Source organism: Arabidopsis thaliana, chromosome 2 (assembly GCF_000001735.4).
Source record: "Arabidopsis thaliana chromosome 2, partial sequence".
NCBI lineage: Eukaryota > Viridiplantae > Streptophyta > Magnoliopsida > Brassicales > Brassicaceae > Arabidopsis > Arabidopsis thaliana.
Genome location: NC_003071.7, coordinates 1,751,355 through 1,766,000, shown reverse-complemented (window position 1 = coordinate 1,766,000; position 14,646 = coordinate 1,751,355). Strand labels below are relative to the sequence as shown.

Here is a 14,646-nt window from a genome sequence, read left to right as displayed (position 1 = left end):
GGTATTTATTAACATTGGAAATCAATTGAATGGAAGGTTTAGTCGATTCTAAATCGAGTGCGACGACAGATTAATTTCATCTATACGTATGATAAGAGTACATGTGGTATAACTATTAAAATGTTTGATTGGAGTTTAACTGGTTGAATTTTCAGGAGCGATGAAGAAGAAGATCCACACTAAGGTACATTTTGACTTCGGAGGATACTATTCTGAAGTCAATGAGTGGATTGGTAAAAATTCACTATATGCTATATCGTTTAAGACGAGTAGTTTGGGGAAGATTACATATTTGATGTTAGTTGACAAGATCATGAAGAAAGTTGCGATTGATGAAGCTTCTTTGAAGTTGAAACTGAGTTACAATCTGTCTAAAGTTCGGAGAGAGACGTATATTGTAGATGATGAGGACGTCTTCATATTTTTAACAGAATCTGATGAAGAGAGTCGTATTCCTGTTTTGCATGTGGAGGAATTAAATGGTATAGGAGTTGAGAGGGTGGAAATTTCTGTACCGGAGCGTCAAAGTTCAGTTGGTGTAAATGTAAGAGAGGATGATGTTTTAAATGAAGTATGTGAGATGGTGCATGATGGATATGAGAATGATGTGAATGATTGTGAGAATGTAGTAGGTATGGAGATTGTGGCTGTCCAAAGGCCAATGGAAAGGCCGGTGAATTTTGATGAGGAAGAAGATGAGGATGTTAGGATTGATTATGATGATATTCACGATATTCCACGAAGTGTAGAAGTTACTCCGCATGTTAAAGAATGGGATGATGGTACGTGTATTGAAATTGATCAAGAATTTTGTTCTAGGGAGGCTGTGTGGGAATTGGTTAACAAAGCTGCAAAGCAAGAAGTTTTTGGGGTCAATACTATTAAGTCAGAACCGTTGAGACTTATGCTACGATGCCGCCAAGCTTCTAAAGGGTGTACTTGGTATCTAAGAGTTGCGAGAACTAAGAAATCACATTTTTCGAGTGTTAGAGTGCATAGAAAGGTGCATACATGCTCTCGAAGTGTTGAGACTACAAGCAACAATATACAGCGAGGCGCACCAAGATTAATAGCATCGGTTTTGCATTGTGACTATCCCGGAAATTTAGAGACCCCAACTCCAATAAACATTATGTCGATTGTAAGAGGAAGACTTGGGGTGCATTGTTCATACTCCACTGTCTTAAGAGGCAAAATGCTACATGTTAGTGATGTGCGAGGGACTCCGGAAAGAAGGAACACGATGTTATTTTCTTATCTTTACATGTTAGAGAAGGTAAATCCAGGGACAGTAACTAGTGTGGAGTTGGAAGGAGAGAAAAAGTTCAAGTACCTCTTCATTGCATTAGGCGCTTGCATTGAAGGTTTTAGGGAAATGCGGAAAGTGATAGTTGTAGATGCAACTCATCTTAAAACTGTGTATGGTGGGATGTTGGTTATTGCAACAACACAAGATCCTAATCATCACCATTATCCACTTGCGTTTGGAATCATTGATAGCGAGAAGGATGTAAGTTGGATTTGGTTCTTAGAAAAGCTGAAAACTGTATATCCGAATGTTCCCGGATTGGTGTTTATTAGTGATAGGCATCAAAACATAAAGAAAGCTGTCAAGATGGTGTACCTGAATGCGCTTCATGCTAGTTGTATATGGCATTTGTCTCAAAACATGAGACTTCCTTTGAAAATTAACAAGGATGGAGCTGCTGACAAGTTCAGGGATTGTGCTCATGCATATACTGAGAGTGAGTTCAACAAAGAGTTTGGTCATTTTACAAGTATATGGCCTAAAGATGCTGACTTTCTTGAGAAAGTAGGGTTTGAGAAATGGTCGAGGTGCCATTTTAAAAGAGACAAGTATAACATTGACACTAGTAATTATGCGGAGTCCATTAATGGTGTGTTTAGAAAAGCGAGGAAGTATCACTTGTTACCAATGATTGATGTGATGATTTCTAAGTTTTCTGAATGCTTCAACGTGCATAGGCAAGATTCATGTTTTTGTTCAATCACATCACAAGTTGTGCCTACTGTGGAGAACATATTGCACTTGAGATGTCCAGTTGCAGCCAAATTAACAGTGATTGAGCTTAACAGTTACAACCAAGAATACAACGTGATTAATCTCAACTCGGTAAGTTTTTTGGTGGATTTGAAAATGAAAAGTGTTTCATGCAAACGTTTTGATATAGACAAGATCCCGTGTGTCCATGGCCGCAGCAAGGCACCTCGCCACAAGGAAGGGAGAAATGCGAATACGACCATCTACGGACTCTGCTCTGTGTATTACGTGATAGAGAGTTGGGCATTGGCCTATTACCGAACGTTGTACATAGTCCCACATGAGTCGGATTAGGTTCTTCCTACCCAAATTAAAGAGTTAGTTGCCTTTCCACCGGAATACACACCAAAAGGACCAGGACGGAATCAAGATAAGCGGTTTCCATCAGTTGGTGAAACGCGAAAGAGGAGAAAATCGCAACCTGGAATAAACTTGGAGGCTTGGCTGCAGCTTGAGGAAGTTTGACTAAGTCTGCTGCAGAAAGGGTTCAACAGGAACAACCTGACCAACTGCAGAAAGGGTTCAACCAATACAACTGAGTTCATTTGTATTTGTATTATATTATTTGCAAGTGTGATGTACTATTTTAAACTTCGACAACTGTTTTATGTTTTCGTATTTGTATTAAATATGTGTAAGTTTATTGAATTCTTTGCAAGTTTAATGTATTTTTTTAAGTTCAACTGAGACAACTGATATATGTATCTGTATTTTAGGGTTAACAAAATGATTAAATAATTCTCTCTATTTTCAGCTATTAACAACAACTAAACATTGAATAAATCTAAAATATGACACTACAACATTGTTATTAGACAACTTGATCATAAACTGGTTTCCTAATAAATAACCTATGTATAACAAGGAATATTTAGTTCATGATTGTCCAATGTACATACATTATATATGAAAACAGATATTTCTTAAATATGTTTCTATCAAAACTTATTAAAAGCCATTAATATGTTAAAACTTATGGGACCAACTAAAAAAATAAGTTGGTTTTTGAGATTCAGCTTCAAAAACACAAAATTTAGAATAGTTCAACTGTTTGTGAATCCGGCCAACTGTACATATACATACAACTATGTATATTCTGAATATTCTAATAAATAATATTTTTTAAAAATAGACCCCATGACTTGCGTTCACACTACGATTATTGCGTTCACACTACGATTATTGCGTTCACACTACATAGTTTCTCCCTATTTATTCAGGATCTCATCTCTCTTTCTCTCTCTCTCTTCTATTTCACTCTTCTCTCACTTTCTTCCTTTCTCTCTCTCTCTCGTTCTTCTCTCTTTCTCAACATCGCCGACGACAACAACTGAAATTAGGGTTCCCAGCCGCCGTCGATGACAACAACTAACAAGGTATGATATAGGGTTTCTATAGGGTTTCTCGCCACCGTAACTTCAAAGTAGATCTAGGGTTTTCTTCCGCCGTAATTTCAAAGTAGATCTAGGGTTTCTAGCCGCCGTAATTTCAAAGTAGATCTAGGGTTTCTAGACGCCGTAATTTCGGTGTAACATATGTCTATCTTTCTCTGTTCTGTAGATGCCCTATAGTTACTCTCAACCATCCACATCCGAAGCTAGTTGGAATAGTGGAGAGGCGAATGCCGATGCAAATTGGGGTGTTCCAGTCAAATGTTTTTGTGGTAAGCCTGTAAAACTTGAAGTGTGCAAAACTGGTTACAGGCAAGACGACAGAGTGTACAAATGCCCAATGCTTAAAGTAAGTTATTGTGTTTCATTTCATTGGAACAACAAAGTACAAGTGCCTATATTTATGAAGTCTTCTCTCTTTCGCAGGATGAAGAGTACGAGTCCCGAAACCACCTTATTCAGTGGTGGGATCAGGCGGTAACTGAGGAGCTTGAGAAGGTAAATCACTCACATTATTCCGCACTAAGACATGGACAACTAGCATGTAATCATGCTTTGGAGTTCGTCCAGGAAATTGTTCGTCTTATGCAAGGCGAAATTGAAACCCTTACAGAAAGGTTACTCGCCAAAGAAGTCGAGATTGATAGGCTTAGGGCATTACTTTCTACATGGGAATCATATGATGTGTTTTATGTTATTGAGGATGTTCTATGGCATTATGTTATGTTTCTGGATTTTATGTAATATTTGAACCTAATTAGACATGTATTTTCCTGTTTTAAGTTATGTGTATTGACCGGCCAACTTGGACAACTTAGCCAATATTGTATTGTAAATTATGTGTATTGACCGGCCAACTGGGACAACTTAGCCAGTATTGTATCTTAAATTATGTGTATTGATAGGCCAACTTGGATAACTTAGCCAGTATTGTATTTTATATTATGTGTATTGACCGGCCAACTGGGACAACTTAGCCAGTATTGTATTTTAAATTATGTGTATTGACCGGCCAACCCGGACAACTTAGCCAGTATTGTGATTTTAATAAGTCCTAAAACACATAAACCATTTCAGAAAATAAGTTTGTCCTCTAAAACCAAACAACTACACAAAAGAAAAGTCAAAGTCCTATTTCTCCAAACACCTACGAGTCCACACACACATAAGCAAGAAAGAAAAGTCAAAGTCCTATTTCGTCTGTCTCTTCCTCGTTTGCTTCCCCTCAGCTGTAAACTCTTCCCCCTTACACTTGGAAGGTTTCCTTCCACGTTTTTTCCCAGTTTCCAGAGTAGGACCAACATGCTTTCTCTTCTTCTTCAATATCTTCTTCTTCTTCTTCTTCTTCTTCTTCTTCTTCTTCTACTTCTTATCCTCTTCATTGGATTCATCGCTGCCATCACCTACAAAAATATGTAACCAAACATGTAAGAACTATTGTGAAAGCATCAATACACAAAAGTTCACCAAAACTACTCACTTAGAGACTCAATAGTTGGAGGTTCTGGGTCACGGATTCCACTGTGAATAACCAAGGCCTTGCTCTGAGTATCCCTTGGCTGATAAGACGGTGGCACAAAATCAGCAGCTGAACCAGGATGCATATCTTCATAACGGGCTTTCTCTGCCTCTTTCTCAAGCTGATCTGCCACATATACCTCTATTCCTTGTACTTTCACACCCATCCGCTTGATTTCGCTATCCATCACAGCAAGCTTGTCCGTGATCTTGTCAAATCCTTTCTCCATAGCTTCCTGGAACGAGAGAATAGATGCAACAGGGATTTCAGGTACAGCTGGGACATCATAAACAGTTTTAATACGTCTAGCATCAATGTCTGCTTGGTAGAGACTACGCCAAAAGATTTTCTTTTTCTCTACGATAAGCCTCTCTCTCCAGCTATCAACAATTGGATTGATATATCCAATACCATCATCAACATGCTTCTCTACAACGCGAGACAACATATTTGTCTCATCCATATCAGGTTCCAAGATGCTTGAAATATCCTGTCAAGTAAACATATATTTCAAACACCACAAAGATTATCAACATAGATTTCAAGAGAACAAAGCTAACCTTTATATCTCCAAGCGCTTCATTTATTTCTTTCAAAGTAAATCCCTTCATGCAACTTTCATTGAACTTGTGCTTGCACATTCTTGGACATTCCTTGTCTGCAGGTACAGCTTCTCTAAATCTCTTCCCAAGCTGCGGAATACACTCAAATGCCAGAATCTAGACACAAAAACATAAAAGTAAATGCACAAGTTCACAATAACAAAATCTAGACATTCATATAATTTACTAGACTACTTACCTCAAGTGGAGTAATAAATCCATAAAAAGCAGTCTATGCCTTGGGTTTCACCACCCCTTTCATGTTCTTCATTACTCTCTGCACCCCTTCCATACACTGCTCAAAGGAAAAACGTCCCCACGGGAATGTCTCACAAGCTCTGACATTTTTTACAATCCTAAGCAGCAACTCCTCTATCTTCGAATCCCTTTTAGAATCAGCTTTCATAACCTTAGCTAAGAATAACAGAATTGCCAACTTCAACCTAGCAGTAGACTTCTCACTCTTAAACTCTTCCAGCTTCTCTTCGACGTCTTTAATCTTGATGTCCTCAGTCCTCTTAAACAACTTCTCAACAAACTTCAAACTGCCTAAAGTCTTATAGTTTTTTGGGTACTCACGGCAGTTCAAACCGGTCAACAATGCATGCTCTTTAATTGAGTACCTTATAGGTACTCCATTGACAACAAACCAACACTCTCTCTCCAATTCTGTCTTAGCCGTGCGAACCATAAGCATCCACATGCCTTGAATCATGTGATTGGGCTCCTTAGGCATGTGGAATATGTGCTTAAATTGGTCATGATTCCTAAACCACTTCAGTTCTGCATCCAAAGTCTCTATAAATTCCACTGTTTGTACCAACTGACACCTCGTTCCTATCTTACACACCTTCGTGTAGTTAGTTGGATCAAATTACATAACTTCTGGCGGCAATGGTTGGTTATCATCATCATCATCATCCTGCATATTCTGCGGCAGGTTATCATCATCACCATCATCCTGCATATTCAATCCAAAATACTTTCAATTCCACATTAACGACCTAGTTCTACTACTTGTTCCTGAATGATCATTCACAAATTTACAACCTACTTGTACTACTTGTTTTATCTGAAGCAACATTCACAAATCCAATCATTTACCGATGCATAATCTCCTAAAACCAGCCTAAGACAATCCAAAAAAATAACGGTCTTCTCTCATACCTCATTTGCTGCATCATCAACATTAACATATGCATTTGTTGCCTCTTCTTCTTCATCAGAAGATTCGGCAATTGGGTCTAAAAGATCCTTTGTTGGATACAATTCGACGGTGTTAGAATGACCCAAATCGGCGGCGTCACAATCGGTTGCAACTCCAGTTGTAGGCTGAATTTCGCCGGCCTCTTCTTCTGTTGTAAGAAGCTCTGCGCCTTCTTCATCTCTTTGAGGAATCTCGGCGGCCTCTTCGACTGATTGAGGAATTTCGCCGGCTTCAACCCTATCACTTGATTCATATTCCCCACGAGAGTCTTTTACTCTAGCCATTGGAAAAGAAATATACGGAGATGAAAGAGACAAAGACGAAACGAAAACGGAGCCGACAACGAGAAGAGAAGAGATTGAGTTTTTCGGCAAAAATTGATGTCGTCGGAGACGAGAGAAGGGAGAGAAAGACGACGGAGAAAGAAGGAAAGAAGTCGAGAAGTTGAAGTTGAAAAGTTAGTTTTTTACTTAGGTTTTTCTAGGGTAAATAATACAACTGGCCCGAATATTTACGTTTTGTATTGGGTCCAACCCTAATAAATTAAGTTTTATTGTAGTTTCAGTGGTTTGCCTTGGATTTTTCGTCCTTTACTCGTTTTTCGATTTAAAAAAAATCAATAATATAAATCCAAACATAAGAGAATAAATGGCAGGAATGCCACTTTCTCCGAAATAATGATCAGCAATGCCACCCATTCCTTATAATTTTATTTATCTTTTCTTTTTTTTAATCAAAACAGGTGTAAATGTCCAAATAACCTTTCAAAAATTTAAAAACTACAGATCCAACCAAAATAATCCGACCCAAGCCCAATAAAACAAATAACCTGGCCCAAAATATAAATAACATTACAATTTTAATATGTAAAATAACAGTTTTATCTAAATTTAAATGTTGTATTCTTAATAAATAAGAAAAACAGAATTCAAAATTTAGAAGAAAACAAATTAAAATTAAGTAACTTTGAAATATAAGTAGTAGATTCCAAAAAGAATTTGGCTATTGAGAAATTCAAAATGTATGTATTATTCAAAATATGTTTTGGTTGTTGATAAAATTTTCAACTATTTTTGAAATAAATATAGTTTTTTTTATCATTTATATTAAAATTTAACAATTTAATATTTAAATATATTTCGAATTTTATCACTTAATAAAATTTATATATATATATATATATATATAATATTTTGGACAAAATTTTGTTTAAAATATTTAAGATAAGAATTATCTTTTAAATTACTGTTAAATCAAATATTAATTTATGGATTTTTTCTGTTTAAAGTTTTAATTATATTAAATTATAATAAAGTTATTTTATTAATTTTATATATTAAAAATTAATTTTTAAAAGAAAAAATAGGATAGAGTATTTTTCAAATAAAACTCATAAAGAAAGCATTTTTCAAATTTACTCAATAAAACTGATGTTTTTGTGGCATACGCCGGAAAAATAGATTGGAACTCATTCACTTAAACCATTTGAACTATATCAGTTGAACTCGTCCGATTGAACCAGATGAACTAGATCAGTTGAACTATTTGAACTAGATGAGTTGAACCATTTGAACTAGATCAATTGAACCAATTTCAGTTGTACCATTTTGTTTTGCAACTATGGATTGATTTGGGGAGCAACACGATTCAATTACTACATTGTACTGACTATCATTGCAAATATCTAAACAACCCTTTTCGTTTCGTTCACTTACTTTCTTCAATCGAGACCTATAGATATAGTAGAACAAACAAGGCGCTTGTAAAAAAAAGAAGACGCTGCGACGGAGGAAAAGGCGACCGGTGAAATATATGAGTCGACCGGAGATGATATCTCTAAAAGAGGAACATTTCCAGAGTGGGCGAAGTAAATATTGAGATATCGATCTAGATTTCGATCCAACAATATCAACGGAGGATGACGCAGCACCGGAGAATCGACGGCTACCGAAATGGATGAGCCGGCCAGAGATGGTTTTTCCAGAGTCGACAGAGCCAATTGAATTTATACACAAAAAATGGTGAAAAAACAAAAAAAAACATGGTTTCCATCAACCAGAGAAAAACGTCGCAAGAGGAAGAACAAGGCTATGTCTGGGATACACTTGTAGAATTTGTTGCACATGAAAAAATTAAGGGAGATTTACAAAACTGCCCTTATTCTAATAACCTTTTGTAAAAATGCCCTTTCCTGAAGGCCATTTTTAAAACTACCCCTTCTTATATGCCAAATGACTGTCTTACCCTCTGAATGATTAGGTTTCACGTTCGTTTCACAAACTTCTTCGTTTTGGCACAAACTTCTTCGTTTTCCTCTCCGATTTTCCTCTCCGATTTCACTCAAAATCGCCGACGAATTTCCTCTCCAATTTCACTCAAAATCGCCAACGAATTTCCTCTCCGATTTCACTCAAAATCGCCGACGAATTTTCTTTCTGAGAAACCCCAAAATCGCCGACGAATTTCCTCTCCGATAAACCTGTTCTTCGCTGAAGGATTCAGATCATTTCTCTACGACGCAAACAATCCCCAGAGATATCGATAGATCCGACGGTAACCGTTTTTATAATCGATTTTATAGTCGATTTTATAGTCGATTTTATAGTCGATTTTATAGTAGATCTGACGCTGTTTCATAACATGTTTTGCAGATGGATTCAGAGAGTGAAATCCTTACATTGCCTGAACAAATCTACAGAGAAGGTGAGGAATCTATTGCACTGGGAACCGTTCAACAATACTCGGATTGGAATTTAGTTAGTAAAGTAGAGGAAGCTTTAGGCGAGTGTTTATTTCAGAAGATTAGAAGTTCGTTTCTTGGTCCTTTAGTTGAATTGGAACCAAAAATGAAGGCTAAGAAGGGAATCAGATTTTCTGGAAAAATCTTACATTATCTCATGCAGCAGAGAGTGAAAACAAAAGGATCAACTCTTTGGTTTAGAGTTGATTCTCAACCTATCCGTTTCTCCTTGAGAGAGTTCTATCTCACAACAGGTAATAAAGTTTTACAATCGTTTTTAAAGCTTAATTAACTGTCGTAGAATGATTTACAAGGCATTTGCATAACTGTTTGCGTAGTTTACAATCGTTTTTAAAACATAAGTATCATAGATAATTTACAAGGGATTTTAAAAGCTTTTAAAAGGGGTTTACTTCATTAACAATCGTTTAAGAAGCATAAGTTAGTGGCAGAGAATGATTTACAAGGGATTTTAAAAAGGGTATGCATGGTTTACAACCGTTTTTAGGCATAAGTAACTAGCATAGAATAATTTACAAGGGATTTTAAAAGCTTAAAGAAGTGTTAAACACGTTTACAAGGGATTTTAAAAGCATAAGTAAGTGTCTTAAAACGATTTACAAGGGATTTTAGAAGTGTTTGCATAGTTTACAATCGATTTTAAAACATAAGTAAGTGGCATAGAATATTTACAAGGGATTTTAAAACCTTTTCTAAGGGTTAAACATGATTAGCAATCGTTTTTTAAGCATAAGTAAGTTGAATAGAATGATTTACAAGGGATTTTAAAAGCTTTTAGAAGGGTTAAACATGATTTACAATCGTTTTTAAAGCATAAGTAAGTGTCATATAATGATTTACAAGGGATTTTAAAAGTGTCTGCATGGTTTACAATCGTTTTTAAAGCATAAGTAAGTGGCATTGAATGATTTATAAGGGATTTTAAAAGCTTTTAAAAGCTTTTAAAAGTGTTAAACATGATTTACAATCGTTTTTAAAGTATTTACTATAAAACCTGTAATAATAGTCTCTACACTGTCTTTTGTTCATACAGGAATTCAATGTGAACCTGTTCATAGGGAACTTCGACGAAAGGGGAAAGATCCTGTAAAAGAACCATACTTTTGGGCTAGTAAAGGATCCTAGACTCTTGGTGATCTCGAAGATCGATTGTTTTTAAAACCTAAGGAAGGTGAACCTGCTGTTGAAGATGAAGAAAAGTTGTGTCTTGCTGCAGTAGTGTTGACTGAAGGAATTCTTTTGACACCATATGGAAAAGAGAAGATACCTTTGCCAAGATTGCAGCATGCTTCTGATTTTGAGATGTACACAGCCCAACCGTGGGGTAAAGAAGCATTAAGTGTTCTATCAAATTCAATATGGTTTGAGAGGATTTGGACTAGCGCTAACAATATGGGTGTTGAGCGCAGTTCCAGCATTTGGTGCAGCATATGGAGTTAAAGATAAGGAATTCCAATCTGAATATCCATTGATATTGAAGTGGAAAAGCACTACTACTCCAGAGTTTTTCAAGATCGTAAACCTTGTAAATGATGTTTCAGAGGTAAGCTTTTGTCTATTTACAGAATTCTTTAAATGGTTTTTAGATTTGAAGTTCTGCTTTCTCAAGATTTGTAATGTTATTGTATCTTCGCAGATGGAGGTGAATACAATTATTGGAAACCCAGAAGAATTCAAGTCTTTAGTTCCTGATTTCCACACAGACGACACAGAATTCCAACATATTTTGGGACTTGTTAATATGGGGTACAGATTGAAGAAAACTGAATGGAATACAAGATGCGTTGATGTTTGTGCTGCCCTTGAAGAAGTAGGTCAAAACAAAATCAATAACAAAATATCTGATAGCGAGAAGCTTGACAGGATTTTGACAATCCTTGAAGATCTTCACAAGAGAGTCGAGCTGATTGAGAGGATTTTGGACATTAGAATGGAGGAAAAGAATAATCAGAGATCTGAGGAAGATGAAGAAAGAAAACAAGAAGATGAAGGAGTATAAAGACAACCAGAGGTAATTGTAAATGTTTCTTTAAAAGCTATTTGAAAGGAAAGGTTTTACAATGTATTTTAAAGGTTAAAAATACGTAGTAAACCTTTACAATGTACTCTTTTTTTTCGCAGGCTGAAGAAGAAGGAGGACTAGAAAGAAAAGCAGAGGTAATTGAAAATCTTTACAAGCTATTTTAAAGGTCTACTAATTATATTAATGATTGACTTATTGGTTTTATTTTGTTGCAGAATGACAATGAATCATTTGAAGATTCAATCCGAGAGCCAAACACACAGTATGGGAGCTATCCGGGTGATGATGAAAACACCCAACGTGATGTTGGTGATGAAGTAGCTGAAGAATCATCAAAAGTACAGTAATTTATATCTCTAAAAGTCTTACAAAAATGATTAGTATCCTTTTTATAATTTTACATTCTGTTATCTTTTCAAGGATAAGTCTCCTACTCCACGATCCTCTACACCAAATTTCAATATTTTGTCTGAAGAAAGTCTGGATGTTCAAAAGGATAAGAAGAGAGTTAGCAAAGGAAGAAATGAGGTTAGCATTTAAAAAAAAACTGTATTATCTAACCAAGTGTTTATAATATTTTTTTCAAATCTTTAAAAGTTTATCTTTCATGCAACTTCAGAACAAGAGAGTTAAACCAAGTGTTCATGCTGAGGATAATCTTAAAACAAGAAAACAGGTTAGTATTTGCAACAGTACTGTTTTTAAAATTTGTCAATTGTCTTGTTATGATATTTACAAGGGATTTTAAAAGTACTTTTAATTGGTGTTTTTTACTATTCTAGGTGCCGAGAAAGAGGCAGAAACAAGTTGATAGTGCTGATGTTGATGTTCCAACAAGGAAAGAGGTTAGTATCTAATTTATTATGATTTTGAAAATTTTGTTTACAAGGTATTTTAAACATCTGTTTTTTTTATTCTTTTTGATAGGCACAGAGTAAGAAAAGGAAAATTATTGGCAATGATGGTGATAACGCTGATAATGATGGCGACAATGATGATTTTCAGCCCGCTCCGCAAAGAAAGAGTAAGCGGGGTACGGTTCCTTCCATTCATACCCAAGCACCTTTCACAGCTGAGAAGAAGAAGCATCCAATTTTGCATCCATTTGCGAAAGTTGATGCCACAAGACTTGAGAAATTGGCTGAATAGAAGAAGTCAAGGAAAAACAAGTGAGTTTTGTTAGTAAGATAGTGAGTTTTTTTTAATAATGGAAGAAGCATCATTGTTGACTGTTTTGTTGTTGTAGGCCACTATCAATCGCGGGAAATATTGTAGATACAAAGTGGTTTACAACCCTAGAGACGCCAGGGAAAGCAATAACAACAACGGTATGTCCAAAAATCCTTGTAAAATTGGTAACCCATGAATTACATATAGTTTTTAAAGCATCATTAAGTTATTTACGAAAGGGATTTTAAAAAGGGTTACATGGTTTATAAACAATTTTAAAAGATTAGAAAGTGGTAAAGAATGATTTACAAGGTATTTTAAAAAGGATTTACATGACTTGCAATCGTTTTTAACGGATTAGAATGATTTACAAGGGATTTTAAAAGCTATTAAAAAGGGTTTAATTGATTAACAATCGTTTTAGAAGCAGAACTTAGTGGCATAGAATGATTTACAAGGGATTTTAAAAGCTTTTAAAAGTGTTTAACTTGATTTACAATCGTTAAAAAGCATAAGTATGTGGCGTAGAATGATTTACAAGGTATTTTAAAAAGGGTTTGCATTTTTTACAATCGTTTTTAAAGGGGTTTTCTAATATGATAATTTTTATTTTTGTTGTGTTTAGCATGTTGATGCAGCTTTGGAGTTGATGAAAACGAGGAAGGAAAGCAATCCAGAATTATTCAAAAACAAATCAGTTGTATTTGTTGGATCGTCTTTCTTAAATGTGATTGATGAGTCATACATGGAGTTTTTGGATAACAAAGAGGGATTTCAGTTTCAGTCTGAAGAAATCAGTAAGCTGATAATAGAGGAAGAAACCAAGTGCATATTGGCTCCTTTCTGTATCAAAGGAAAATGCTGGGTTGCCTTGCTCATCCACTTAGAACAGAAGACAGTTTGTATATGGGAATGTGCAGCTTCTTATTTAACAGAAGAAGTCAAGAAAAAATATAATTGTTGCCTACTCTATAGTTATGCCATACATTGTTTGGAACATCCTCAAAAAAAAAGACATGGATGTCTCTCCATTTAGCATCAAAGTCCTGACCACTTTTCATATATCATAGTCTTAGAAATGAATATTCCGTAAGTCCTGACTTCTATAACTTCTTTGCTTAAGTAATTCTTTTGGTTTTTGGTTGTAGGCTCCTAGAAATGAAGAGTCTGGTATCTATATGCTGAAGTTTATGGAATGCTACTCAATGTATACCAGCCATTCAAACCTTGAAGGGAACATAATTCAAAACGTTAGGAATAAATTGGCTGCTGACATCTTCACCGAATTAGGGTCAGTCACTTTGTAGAAGTAGCAGACTTCTAATCAAAAAGTAGTGGAGTATAAGATAGATTTATCAGCTTTTGTTTCTGATTTCATAAAACTTTGTCATTTGAATATTTCATGAACATCTGTATGGAACAAGATTTATGAAGTTTATTTAGTTCAACTCCTGTTTTACAAAATTACTGTATAATGGTTGTTTGGGTTAACAGGTGCTTTGATTTGAATGGAAAAGGACTTTAAACATGCTTTTAAACAGGGTTTTTAAACGATTTACAAGCTGCTTTATAAGGATTTTAAAAGTGTTGAAAAAGCTGCAGTAGCGGTTATTATGAAAAAAATTTACAATCGTTTTTAAAATGATTTACAACCGTTTTTAAAAGAGATTTACAAACGATTTATAAGCTGTTTTAAAAGCGTTTTAAAAGTGTTGAAAAAGCTGCAGTAACTGTTATTATGAAAAGATTTACAACCGTTTTTAAAATGATTTACAACCGTTTTTAAAAGAAAATTTCAACCGTTGAAAAAGTTACAGTAATGTTAAACACTGTATTTGTTACTAGTTGGGCCTAGGCCTGTTATTTAGAAAAACAAACTGTTTTAGTTTAAAAAAAACTAAAAGCCCCAAA

The 14,646-nt window shown here is 35.3% G+C and overlaps 4 pseudogenes across 4 annotated transcripts; 3 read left to right on the top strand and 1 right to left on the bottom strand.

Annotated features, from left to right (window-relative positions):
• Positions 1-160: 160 nt before the first annotated feature.
• AT2G05010 lies at positions 161-2,356 on the top strand (annotated as a pseudogene; the record flags this gene model as incomplete). The annotated part of the gene is made up of 1 exon: positions 161-2,356.
• Positions 2,357-3,622: 1,266 nt separating this feature from the next.
• On the top strand, positions 3,623-4,197 carry AT2G05000 (annotated as a pseudogene; the record flags this gene model as incomplete). Its single annotated transcript has 2 exons — positions 3,623-3,802; positions 3,880-4,197.
• Positions 4,198-4,647: 450 nt separating this feature from the next.
• AT2G04990 lies at positions 4,648-7,065 on the bottom strand (annotated as a pseudogene; the record flags this gene model as incomplete). Its single annotated transcript has 1 exon — positions 4,648-7,065.
• A 2,367-nt stretch (positions 7,066-9,432) lies between these two features.
• AT2G04980 lies at positions 9,433-14,037 on the top strand (annotated as a pseudogene; the record flags this gene model as incomplete). The annotated part of the gene is made up of 1 exon: positions 9,433-14,037.
• Between the last annotated feature and the right edge of the window lie 609 nt (positions 14,038-14,646).